Genomic DNA, 12,998 nt, shown 5'->3' on the forward strand with positions numbered 1-12,998 from the left:
CTATGCAGTTCTTAAAGTGAATGAATGTTGGCAATATCCTAAATGTTTTATTAGACAACAAGGCCACGAGTTTTCTCTGTGAACATGTCGTTGCAATGGTAGCAGAAGTCAGACTGTATTTCCCATGCAAATACATGTGAAACTTCATTGATGCATTTAACACTTCGAAGTGATAGCAACATCTGGTAACAAGTAGAAACCGGCCTCCTAGAAGCTCTGGCTTCATGTTACCAATGCATCTGATTTAGTCATTTAAAGAGTATTTCATATGCTTTGCTAAAAACTGATAAGGTTAATCTTGGACTAGGGCATCCGGGCAGGAAATGCTAAAACAGCTCTTTCTTTTGAAGATTTCTTTCATTCTTCCCTGTGAGGTCAAAAAGCAGTTGTAAAGTTTGGAAAGCCAGAGCAGTGATGTCTTGGGAGCTAAATGAGATTTTTCTTTCTTGTGGGGGCAAGTTTGGTTTGTTCAGTGCTGCTTGTGTGCCAGGCACTGTCTTAGATGCCAAAGTAGATTACTAAAGGAAGTAGACACACACAAAAAAAAATCACTGCCCTCGTATACTTTGATCAAGGTTAAGGCTCTAGAACTATTTGAAGTTGTTTAATGGGGCTGCTCAGCCTTTTAAAACCTCCACCAAATGCGTGTTGAACTCTTGAATATTTTATCTGATTTGAATAGGGAAAAATTGACGATTTGTTTGGAATACATGGCAAGAATCCAGAAGCTGGTAACTAAAGTAAATATTTTCATTTGTGATTGTCACTGCCATGTTCTTTTGCAAGTGTTACATACACCTGTACTCCTCACTATTCAAGGAGTGCTATGGGCTTAACTTGGGGATTTATTCTTTAGAAATGGCTTAATTCAAGTTTTGTGGGGGAGTGAAGGGACACAGGAGGCTCAAATTAGTGTGTAAATTCATTTAGAAATGTGTTTCTGTCATTTGAAGAATTATGGAATATTCAAATGTACTTGATAGTCACCACGGAAAATGAATATACCGCTTAGTTATTTTTGCCTGTGTGAGTAGTGCAAGGGCTGACTCAAAGGAGATGACATGATGGTTCCTGTCCTGAAGTAAAATAAGATGACAGGCTGTGGTGGAAAAACCATGTGGTCATGCCCATATTTGCTCACATCCCTTATTCGTTTCCTTTTATAGAAGAAAACCAAAGAGATTCTCTTTTTTTAAGTTTCCTCTTTTTTTTAGGTTTATTTATTCTGTATACAGTGCAAAACACCAGGAGAGGGCACCAGATCTCTTTACAGATGGTTGTGAGCCACCATGTGGTTGCTGGGAATTGAACTCAGGACCCCTGGAAGAGGTCCTCTGAGCCATCTTGCCAGCCCCAAGTTTCCTCTTTTTTTCTCCTACTATTTGTCTTTTATTTCTTTTTAAAATTCCATCTTAATAATTTGTAATTTGCTTAGCTGAAATTGTGCTTTGTAATAGCATGTGCACCACATTAATATAGTCATATTAGAGGTATGATGCCAGTTTTTGGCAATCAGGGTTAATAAATACAGCACATTGATTTTGAACTCATGATAAAGGCAAGGTAAGATTAAATTTGAATTTCTGATCCTCCTGCATCCACCTCCAAAATGCTGAGATTATGAATGGGCACCACGACACCTGGTCTACTTGATGCTGGGTATTGAACCCTGAGTTTCATGCAGGATAAGCAAGAACTTTACCAACTGACCTACATTCTCTATCCAATATTAATATTACTAATGTTTTTATAATATTAATGTATGTACATAATTACCCTTGAGCCTAGCTCTAGGCTCAGCGAGAGACCCTATCTCAAGGGAATAAGATGAAGCATGATAGAGAAGGACCAACATCCTCCTCTGGTCAGCCCATGTGGTCTTACAGGCATGTAAATGTGAACACACACGACACACATGTACGTACACCACACGTGCACATACATATACATAAAACTTTTTACATAAATGAATTGAATATTCTTGGCATGAAAGAAACAATAGAGTACTTGTTTTGCAAGGATAAAATTAGAGATATAAGTCAAACTAAAAATTATTGAAGATTTGTATTGGCCACCTTTACTTCTCAATACTTGGACTTTTTGTGTTCTGATTTCCTTTCTCCTTTTCTTCCCCTCCACTACTAAGGATGGAGCCCAGCTCCATTAATACTTAATAGTCTCTTTTGCTGTTTGTTTGTTTGTTTGTTTTTAAACAGAGACTTTCACAGTAGCCCAGTCTATCCTGGAATTGACTATGGAGCCAGACTGGCCTAACCATTTTCTGAGAACTTATATTTCAAACTGAGAAAAGCCCATAATGGTGGACCATACCTGCAATCCCAAAAGTTAGGCGGGTGGGACAAGAGGATCATGAGTTTAAGGCAAGCTTCTAAGACTAGACCTTGTCTCAAATGAAAATGTTTTGAGCTGGACAGTGGTGGCACACACCTTTAATCCCAACACTCGGGAGGCAGAGGCAGGAGGATCTCTGTGAGTTCGGGGCCAGCCTGGTCTACAAAGTGAGTTCCAGGAAAGGCGCAAAACTACACAGAGAAACCCTGTCTCGAAAAAACAAAATGTTTTGATTGATTTATTTCCACCTTTAGTTTTAGTGTATTGGGAATATAATTTGATATACATTTAGAATTCTGGTTTATTTTAAAACAGGTTATTTTATCATTGAAACAGAGCTATAGTAACATGGAGTCATTCTTGGAATGTTGAGATTAAGGGTTTTTATATCTATTAATTCTTTGAGAATTTCATACAATGTATTTTGGTCATATTTACCCCAACTCTCCCTTTAACTCCTGTCAGATCCAGCTTCACCACAATATAGTAAACCCCCAACTACTTGTCCTCTGAAATTAAGATATTTTTGTGTCCTATTTCTCTCCTTAAATATGAACAAACATTCCAGGGCCTGGAGCTGTAGGTCAGTGTAAAAGCATTTGCCTAGCATGTTCCTCGCAGGTACTTGCCTTACATGCTTATAGCACCATATCTAGCCACCCCTCCCTAGTTTGCTTTGATCTTCCTGGCCTTTGAATGATGTAGATTGTTCCACCTTCACACATTAAATAAATTATACTATCAATCTACGTTGTGAGGTCCCACTGTTAAGGCATTAGACTTTGGTGGTTTGCTTGTGAGGCTTGCTTTCCTGCCTCCATTTGGATTGAACCCAGAGCCTCATACATGGTAGGCAAGTGCTCTGCTACTAAACTACATCTACAACCGTTTTACTTTGTACAATATTTTTTGAACCTAAAATATAGTTATCATCTCTCCAATTCCTTTTCCTCCCTCCAACCCTTCCTATAGACCCCTGTCTTACTCTCAGATTCATGGCCTCTGTTTTTTAAATTGTTGTTGCATATATGTACATATATGTGTATGTGTGTATATTTCTTAATATTTAAATATAACATTATTGTTATGTATAATGTTTTATTTATATACACACACACACACACACACACACACACACACATATAGTTTCAGGGCTGACCAATTGGTTTGTGTGTTTATATAACTAGACAGGAATCTGAAGGCATGCATGAAGTGAACTGGTTTTTATATCAGTGGGACAAAAGTCAGTGCATTACCTATTTATTAGGTAAGCCTAGGTTTGAACTTAGCACAGTGGTATAATATGTACAACTAAGGCTTTTAATTTTTAAATATAATTGACCAGATCACTATTTTCTGTGGACTGGATATAAAAATGGATTGGACTAAATAAGCATTGGATGTGAAGAGGGAAAACTATGTCCTCATCAGAATACCTGAAAGTCTTCGCATAGTTTGTGCCACCTTCTATTAGATTCTAAAGGAGGTATAAGTGAAGAAGAGAAAATACTTTTCAAATGACTGTCATTGTAGTTTCACAAATAAAATTATCTTTAAATACAAAAAAGTGGGGATTGAACCTAGGACTTGTATATGTACTAGATAGCTCCCCTACTACTATGTAAAGAGGTTTTATTTTGACACAGGGTCTTCAATAATTTGCCCAAGCTACCCTTGTACTTAGTCCATATCCCTATCAGGCCTTGGATTTACCATCTTTCTGCCTCAGACTTCCCAATAGCAATGTAATTAGAGGCCAAGATCACCAAGTGTGTTTTGTTTATCTTTTACCATCGTTTCCCATGCCTTACAACTGAGCAGCTATGGAAGCAATGTAAAATGTTTACATTCCAAATTTCAATGCTATGGTCAAGTCTGCAGAAGATAAAGTGAATTCGGATATAAACTAACTGTTCATGAGGCATCCTGTGCTTATGGAGGTGAACTGTCACTATTTGGTATCTCAGAATGCTGAAACTGATGCCTGGTTATGCCTTGTTTTTCTCCAAATATGAAAATTTACAGAGCCTTGTATAGATCAGTGTAAATCACTTTCATGGCAGGTAGAAGGCCCCAGATTCCATTCTCAGAACAGTCAGGGTGGAAGGGAGGAAAAGGAAAAAGATCCTTAAAAACAGATCCATTTGCATGTTACAACCAGTCATGTCTGTGCAACAAGAAGTTCGTTTACCTAATACTGCTTCTAGGACGCAATTTTGAAATGTTCCAATGTGGCTAAAAATTACAGGAGTATAGTATGGTATACTGGCACCTATTTAATATGTTAGATCCTTATTCATGAATGCTTCACTCACTCTGTGTTACTTTTTAAGTCACAAAATGGGTAATATCTTGTTTCTTGACAGGAAATTAGATCATTGTATTGAGGTGTGTCATTAAGCAGATAGGGAGGGGCTCCCAGGTACCAGTCCCACGCAGAAAGAAAATACACAGCAGTGGGTGTGGTGGGGAGCATGACATTTAAGTGCAAGTTGGAAACATCTTAAAAATACGGTCTAGATTTTGTATTCTAGCTACACATTGCACTGCTATGTGTATGAAACTCTCCTATGACGTTATTGGGTGTGCTTCTTATTATTCTTTTCCACCCTGAGGGGTGTGTGTGTGTGAACCTTATTGTTTTGCTTGTAAGATCTGAGAGACAATTTGCACGTGCTTTCCCTTGGCTTTCCATTCATCAGGATGAATATGAAACTTGTTTTTATTCTGTTGCTTGCTTGTAAAAGTGGAAAGCTCATTATTCACCCCTAGCCACCCTCTTCTCTTCCCAAGCCAGTTTTCATTACCCATAGTAAAAACAGGTTCCAAGCCACACAGGCACAAAATGGGCACATGCAAACACAGACACACTCACCACCACCCAACCCTTCTTATAACCCCCCTTTCAGATGGTGAGTGAGAAAGAAGTTTACAAAATAAGCCACAGACAAAAGAAAGAATAAAACAAAACAAAACAAAAACCTGGTTGCTCTATTGATGCTGAAGAAGTTTCTTTTAGGAAACGTGTGGGGGTAGTTTGTTTGGGGTTTTTTATTAGTTTTTTTTTCCCCTTTTGGATTTTCCTTTTTCAAGTGCTGGGATGGAACCTAGCACCTCTTGAATGCTAGGTAGGAGGTTAGCATTTGAGTTTGAAAAGCTAGAAAAATATACATTTATCTGTGACCAAAGAAGTCAAGGATACACTTTCTAAGTAACCTATTAGAACTATCTGTAAAAGAGAAAGAAAAATGTCTTCTCAAGCTGCACATTGTTAGTTTACAACATTAATTCACCTGATGATGATGTTGTGCATCTGGAAAGGGTAGCTAGGTAGCAATTGGGACAGATCCATCTAAGCAGCTGGTGTGGCTGAAGAACAGCTCCTGCTGGGAAAAAACAACCCAGGATTTCTGGTCTCCTTACCTGAAGAAGCAGTTGCCTCTGCTCCAGTATTTTTTACCTGCAAAATACACAATTACACTTGCATAGGGGTACTAACAGGAAGTTAGTTGGAGGTCCTGCAGAAGTACTATGTACCCTGACAGGCATCTGGGAGACAGTGATAGGCTTGGTTTGCAAATGGAGAATTGAAAAAAGTTGAGGAATTTATATGAGTCAGCAATTAAAGCTGATGAAAAAAGGCCAGGCGGAGGTGACAAGCCGGGCGGCACTGGTGACGCCCGCCTTTAATCTCAGCACTCAGAAGGCAGAGCCAGGCAGATCTGTGAGTTCCAGACCAACCTGGTCTACAGACCGAGTTCCAGGATAGCCAGGGTAAACAGAGAAACCCTGTCTCTAAAGAAAAAAAAAAAGAGGGGAGAGAAAAGAAAAATATGTCCTCTGGCTTCTCCTGGTACATTCTGTCTCTTCTGGATTGTGTTGCTTTTTCGGTATTTCATATGAATTTTGGTGGTTGATGTAATGCATTGAAGCATGTCCATTAAGGCAATGAAGTGTAATCAAGCGTTGGTAGGCAATGGGAAGTGATGAGGACAGGACGCTGTCTGCCTCTTAATAGGGACTATCCAGTGATGGTTCCTCTTCACAAGTGAATGCACTATGAGTCACATCTGTGTGCCAGGAAGTTAATGGATTATAAGATGCATCACCTGTTTTTATCCTATTTGGAAAGATCCAGAGTATCGGTTATTTCATTTTATTTCCTTCTTATATGGTAGATAGAGCAGAAATTAGGAAGCAGGTGTTATCCGGGCTCACTACAATACTACCCTCCACTTACGGAACATTGTGCTGGACACTGAATACTTCCATCTTCCCAGGCAGCCTTTTAAAGATTCTTAGAATTAGCTCCATTTTTACAGACAGGGATGTGAAGCTCAGAGAGGCTAAATGATTTGGTCAGGGTCAAAAAGACTTCAAGACTGCCAGACGTCTAGGGCTCCTATGCTTCCATTCCATTCCTCTCATGTTATTAATTAACACTGAGTCTGTCTATAGAAATGGTGTTCCGAGTACTACTGTTTTGTTTTGTTTTCATCTAGCCATTCAGTGATTCGATTGCTAGAGCAGGTAAAAAGCCTTTTAATAAGGGTGGCTATCCACATCTATTGATTAGCATGACCTACATTTATGGCATACATTTAAAATGCTCTACTGTGTATAGAGTAGTTACTATAATATGCAATGTTTAATATTTTTATTATCTTTTTTTTTTTGAGACAAGGTTTCTCTGTGTAACAGCTCTGGCTGTCCTGGAACTCAATCTGTAGACCAGGCTGGCTTTGAAATTACAGAGATGTGCCTACTTCCAACTCCCGTGTGCTGGGATTAAAGGTGTGGACCACCACACCCAGTGAGCATTTCATATTATTATTATCATTTACAGTGTTAGAGATGGATCCTAGGATCCTTTGCATACTGGGCCAGCACTGTGTCTGAGTTCCAGCCCCAGCTCCAGTCCAAAATGCTTGTTGTCATCATGATATTCCCATCATGATGGGCAAACCAGGCAGAAGAGTTTAAACAACTTGCCTAAGAACATGTAAAGCCATTAAAATGTGGAGCTAGGCTTCACACCCAAGTCTGACTCCTGAGCTCTTTACTAAGGTGAAACTGCCTTTTTGATAGAGCAGCACTCAGTTCAGCAAGCATTGGCTTAGTTCTGGTGTACTGTGCTGGTAGACACTGTAATTTGCTCCAGGTCAGAGCTTACTGTTCTAACAGAAACTGAAATGAAATAAACGCTGTACCAGCTAGAATATGGAGTATAAATGTTGAATGTGGATTGGAATGAGTAATAGAAAGCATAACTGTCCTGAGATAGTTAATTTGCCTTTCTAAGTAATGTACTTAATGGTGGGTGACTGGCTTGGACACTGGGGAGCAGCTGTTCTTTGTGTTCTAAAATAAGCAGGTTACTTGGCTACTGTCCAAACTCTAAATAGGTATATGGGTTGTAGCTATTTGACCTGAACCAACTTGAAATTCCCTTGGTTCCCTGTCTGGTTATAAAAGTGGAGCCAAAATGAAAGCATAAAGTTCTCTCTCAAGGTTGTGCTTAAGTTTGAATTTATTCAACCCCTGGCAAAGGATTGCCAGGCAGCCAGGAAGGAGATTCGTAAGTATTGTATCATTCCTTTGTCAGGGTGTTCATTTGCTAGCAGGAAGTGTTGTGACTTGCTCTTTAAAGATGCAATTGTAAGAAGAATGTTGGGTTTCCAGATTTCAAGTTCTGGGCGTGGGAGACGGTCCTATTAGTGAGTGCTTCCAGAGAAGAAACAGGCTTGCTCCCGTCAGAAAGGGTAACTATTTTAATATTATTTTTGTAGGTGCTAACTTTTAGGTTATTGAATATTTAAGCCAAGCTTGGCTTTGTAAAAACAAGAAATTCTTATTTTCTGCTTAGATGAACCATTGTAATCCCAATCACTTTTAAAATTTTATTTAAGTATAGTCAAATTTGTTTATTTTAAGAAATTTTTGAATCTATAAATTTAACCTCTTCTATGTATATACTGGGGTTTTCTCTTCTTTTTCAATGTTGGGAATGTTCTAGGGGTTTTGTTCTCTTTTTTAAAAAAAATATTTTGGTTTTGAAGTCCTTCTTACATAATCTTTACTTGTCAAGTTCGATGCCTCAAAGTTTAAGTGGTAGAAATTATTATCTGTGGGTTTTTGAGTGGAGAGAGAAGAGACGAGATTTCAGATGCTTTTGATTCTTGTTAAAGGTTTTTGATTTTTTAATTCTGTAATGAAGTTGAGGTGGTTTGTCGTGCTAGAACATGTCACGATTAGATTAGTATCTCTGTTCATACAAAGTGGCTTATGCCAAACAGTTTTCCTGATGTTTGCCGTTCACAAACTACAGGATTTAGATGGTGTTACTGTATCGAAGCAGTGGCGGTGACTTGCCAGCAAGGTTTTCAGTCATACAAAGCAGAGGATCTTAAAAGGCTTATTTCTTGAAGTTTCTGACAAGAGGGAGTATAGCTAGTCATAGAATAATCTCCACTCTGAGTGAAACACCACCTATGCAGTATGAAACACAAGTCAAGTGGTTTTTAGCACAAGGACAATATTTGAATTGGGAAGGTGTGTGATACTGAAGCAGGCAGGAACTTTTAGAGACAGATACTCTGCTGATGGAAGAGGGACGAGGAACTGTGTATCCAGAGATTTTTATATTGTAGGTAATAGTGCATAGCAGTAGTTTTGGTCTGAATTGAAACATGTTAGCTACTCTGATATTGTGCGTACATATGTACAAACACACATCCTAGGAGATCACCCTTGACTTTTTAAACATGTTCATTTTCACAAGACAGGAGGCTGGAGCCCCCTCAGGTATGAAGGGCAATTCATTTCATGAGCAACAGCATTATTTTTTGCACAGTTTATGGGTAGGAGGTGTAAAATTTGTTAGAGAAATACAAAAGGAATGAATGCTTTCAAAAGAGGTTTGTCCTAGTTCAGTCCAATGAGTTAGTACACAATGGCTTGGCACACAAATAGGGTAAAAAAGGAGTTTCTATGAGTTGAGTCTTTTGTATTATTATTCGTTTTTTGAAATTATACTATAACATCATTTCTCCTATCCCTTTCCTCCCTCTGGGTTGAGTCTTTTGAGTCTGACATATTTAAATCATTATTCTGACTTACATTAAAAACCTATGAAACTTTTCTGAAGCAAGCATTTAAAGAATGTCTTCAATGTAAGTTAAATTGAGCATTGTTATTATTGGAACAGTTAGTGACTTCTTTTTAAATAGCCATTTTTTTGAGATCTTATCTGGATATATTAAGCACCAAAGGTGAAAGGAAACTTTTACTTTAAATGGAAGTGTTTGATATTCCTTCAGGAAATGACACAGAGTAGGGCGCCCTTTGGGATTTCAGTGACTCATACACATTGCTACAGACAAAGATCAATTAGGATCTAGCTTATACTATTCTGGACTAGAGTAGAAATACTTTCAAAAGATGAATTTGTTTCTTAGTAGCTGGGTAGTAGTGAAATCATGGGATGTCTGACATTAGATTGGAAATAATTCCAGTTAGAGAGGTAGGGAAAAGAGTAGGAGTGGGAATGAAGAGATGGTAGAAAAAGCATTTGATGAATGTACAATCTGGTGGGTTTGTGGGTGGCAATTATATTGTTTTCTCTATTTTTGTATTTATTTATTTACTTACTTACTTATTGAGACAGGGTCTCAGTATGTTGCCTTATTTTTTTTTTTTTTTTTGGTTTTCTAAGAAAGGGTTTCTCTGTGTAGTACTGGCTGTCCCTGGAACTCACTCTGTAGACCAGGCTGGCCTCAAACTCACAGAGATCCACCTGCCTCTGCCTCCTGAGGGCTGGGATTAAAGGTATACGCCACCACCATGCCTGGCTGTTTTCTCCTATTTTTATATATTGAAAGTGTTAATATCAAAACTTGAAGTGTAATTAGCTTTTTGTATAACTACCTATATCTATTTGTAAACATTCAGTTTTACCTGGGAAAGGCAAACCTGTCAGAACATGATCCATGCATGTGTCATAGTGTAAGGGTGAAATGTGCTACTTATATACCAAAAGCCAGCAAGAACTTTTTCTTTCTGTTTGACTTTCAGTTACATTCAAAGAATAGGTTGCAAACATCTTAAGGAGTTCTGTAGTATCTTGAAGTATGAAACCAGAGTAAATAAGTAAAACATGATCACAGGCCAATTGCATGTGAAGAATCTGAGTTTGTTATGTTCTCAGGTTTCTTTTTCACAGTTTTCTCTAATAATGTTTGCAACTTTATGTGTTTTTTAATCATTCATTCATTTATTTATTGGAGCTGAGCACTGTAAGGACTGAGCCCATTGTATTAAGAGAAACACTCTACCAATAATCTGTACCCTGAGTGTGACTAGTTTAGCATTGTTTTTTTTTGGGGGGGTTGTTTCCTTTTTTTAGACAGATTTCCTTTTGTTTTCTAGTCTGTCTTTGAACTTTCTGTATAGCTCAGGATGGCCTGGGACTTACAATCCTCCTGCCTTACACTCCCAAGTTCTGTAATTATAGGCATCACCATGCCCAGCTCAAGAATGTGCATTTTGTAAACCACGTGAGATGACTAGATAGCCTGCCTGATAGATAGGTCTGCTAGATCACCCTACTCACCGCCATCAATGCTTATATTTTCAACTAGCATTCTAGTGGGTACCTATTGTGAGCCAAGATACAAAAATCATAGGTGATATCTTCTGTATTTTCTAGGAAATCACAGATGAGTGGAGGAGACAGAGAAGGCAGTAGGTAGGCACCACACTATGTGTGTGTGTGTAGAGGGGTGGCTTACAGAAATTCAGGGAGGGAGTTACTGGCTAATAACTATGATTGTGTGGTGCATCTCCTTTAAAATCATTCAAACAGAAAATTTGAGGTCTGGGCATGGTAGTCTATATCTATAATCAAAGCATTTGGGAAGCAGAGGCAGGAGGATCAGAAGTTCTAAGCCAACTCAATTACACAGTGACTTTGAGGCCAGCCTAGGCTATAGGAGTACTTACCTCTAAACAAAAGAAACAACAACAACAAAACTTAGGACAGTTGAACTGGTTGCTGGTATTAAGGAAATAGAAAGTGGGCAAAGCCTCTGTATACAGGAAAGAGTTGTGTAGCTGGGTCTGTTTGAGGGGCCCCTGGCAGTGGGATCAGGATCTATCTCTGGTGCATGAGCTGGCTTTCTGGAGCCCATTACCTATGGTGGGAGGCCTTTCTTTTGCTCACCCTTGATGCAGGAGAGAGGGACTTGGTCCTGCCTCAATTGAATGTACCAGGTTTGCCTATTCCCCATGGGAGGTCTTGCCCTTTTGGAGGAGGGGGTGGGGGTGGGTGGGTGGGAGCAGGAGGAGGGATGAGAGAGAGATCTGCCAGGTGGTGTTGGCACACGCCTTTAATCTCAGCACTTGGGAGGCAGAGGCAGGTGGATCTCAGTGAGTTTGAGGTCAGCCTGGTGTACAAAGTGAGTTCCAGGACAGCCAGGACTGTTATACAGAGAAACCCTGTCTCGAAAAACCAAAAGAAGGAGAGAAAGGGAGAGAGAGGGAGAGCGAGGGAGGGAAGAAGAGAGAGAGAGACAGAGAGACAGAGAGACACAGAGAGAGAGAGAGAGAGAGAGAGAAGAGAGAGAGAGAGAGAGAGAGAGAGAGAGAGAGAGAGAGAGATCTGTGATTGGTATGTAAAATGAGTTTAAAAAAACTTTAAATAAAAAAAGTACGCAAAGATAGCTTAGATTAAATCTGTAGTGAGTTTTCAAAAGATGGCAATCTCTGCTCCCTTGTCCTTCTCAGAAACCTTTAAAGGTGATTTGGGCATCTGTAGGGATCATGGGACAAAAGAAATGCAAAAATGAGTAATATCTTTACATTTCACAGAAGAGGACTGTTTAAGTCTCCTTAAAGGTTTTGGGTACATCTAAGTTAAAATTATAGTTAAAGGAAGCAAGTTCTTGGGACAGAGCAAAGGGTAGACAAAACCTTCAGCAACAGTCTTCCAGAGTATATCATTTGATTTGGAATTGAAAGCGTATTTTGTCAAGGGAGTAAAAGACTTGCACTTGTTAAGATTTCATTATTTGGGTCTGGAGAGATGGCTCAATGGTTAAGAGTACTTGCAGTCTTCTAGAGGACCTTGGTTCAGTTCCCAGCACCCACATGGCTACTCTAACCATCTGTAACTCCAGTTCTGGCCTCTTTGGGTACTGCATGCATGTGGTACATAGATATACATGTACGTAAAATATGATCATATTCAAAATAAAATTAAAAGAAATTACTTTTAGAAATATGAGTATATTTGTATTATGTATGTGCACATGTGTCTGTGTACTACATGCATCCAGTGCCCTTGGAGGCTATAAGAGGCCCTGGTTGTTGTTGAACTTACAATCTTCCAGCCTCAGCTTTCCAAGTAGGTGAGATGACAGTTCTATGAACTAGAATGAACCAAGAAGAGGGGCTGGAAAGGTGGTTCAGTAGTTAGGACCCCGCCGGGCGGTGGTGGCGCATGCCTTTAATCCCAGCACTCGGGAGGCAGAGGCAGGCGGAGCTCTGTGAGTTGGAGGCCAGCCTGGACTACCAAGTGAGTTCCAGGAAAGGCGCAAAGCTACACAGAGAAACTCTGTCTCAAAAAACCGGAAAAAAAAAAAAAAAAA

General features: G+C 39.2%; 1 protein-coding gene across 7 annotated transcripts in view; it reads left to right on the forward strand.

Moving 5' to 3' along the window:
- The window catches only part of Pls3 (plastin 3), an 88,907-nt gene that overhangs the window by 28,656 nt on the left and 47,253 nt on the right, over positions 1-12,998 (forward strand). For 2 of the 7 annotated variants that reach the window (XM_037199417.1, XM_037199421.1), the window contains exon 2: positions 8,035-8,114. The exons of 4 other annotated variants lie outside the window; for them this stretch is intronic. The gene's annotated coding sequence lies outside the window, so the exon portion shown is untranslated. Of the gene's footprint in view, positions 1-7,852; positions 7,931-8,034; positions 8,115-12,998 lie in introns of those variants that run through there. One more of the 7 variants, XM_037199418.1, reaches the window with a different exon arrangement.

Source organism: Peromyscus leucopus, chromosome X, assembly GCF_004664715.2.
Source record: "Peromyscus leucopus breed LL Stock chromosome X, UCI_PerLeu_2.1, whole genome shotgun sequence".
NCBI classification, from domain to species: domain Eukaryota; kingdom Metazoa; phylum Chordata; class Mammalia; order Rodentia; family Cricetidae; genus Peromyscus; species Peromyscus leucopus.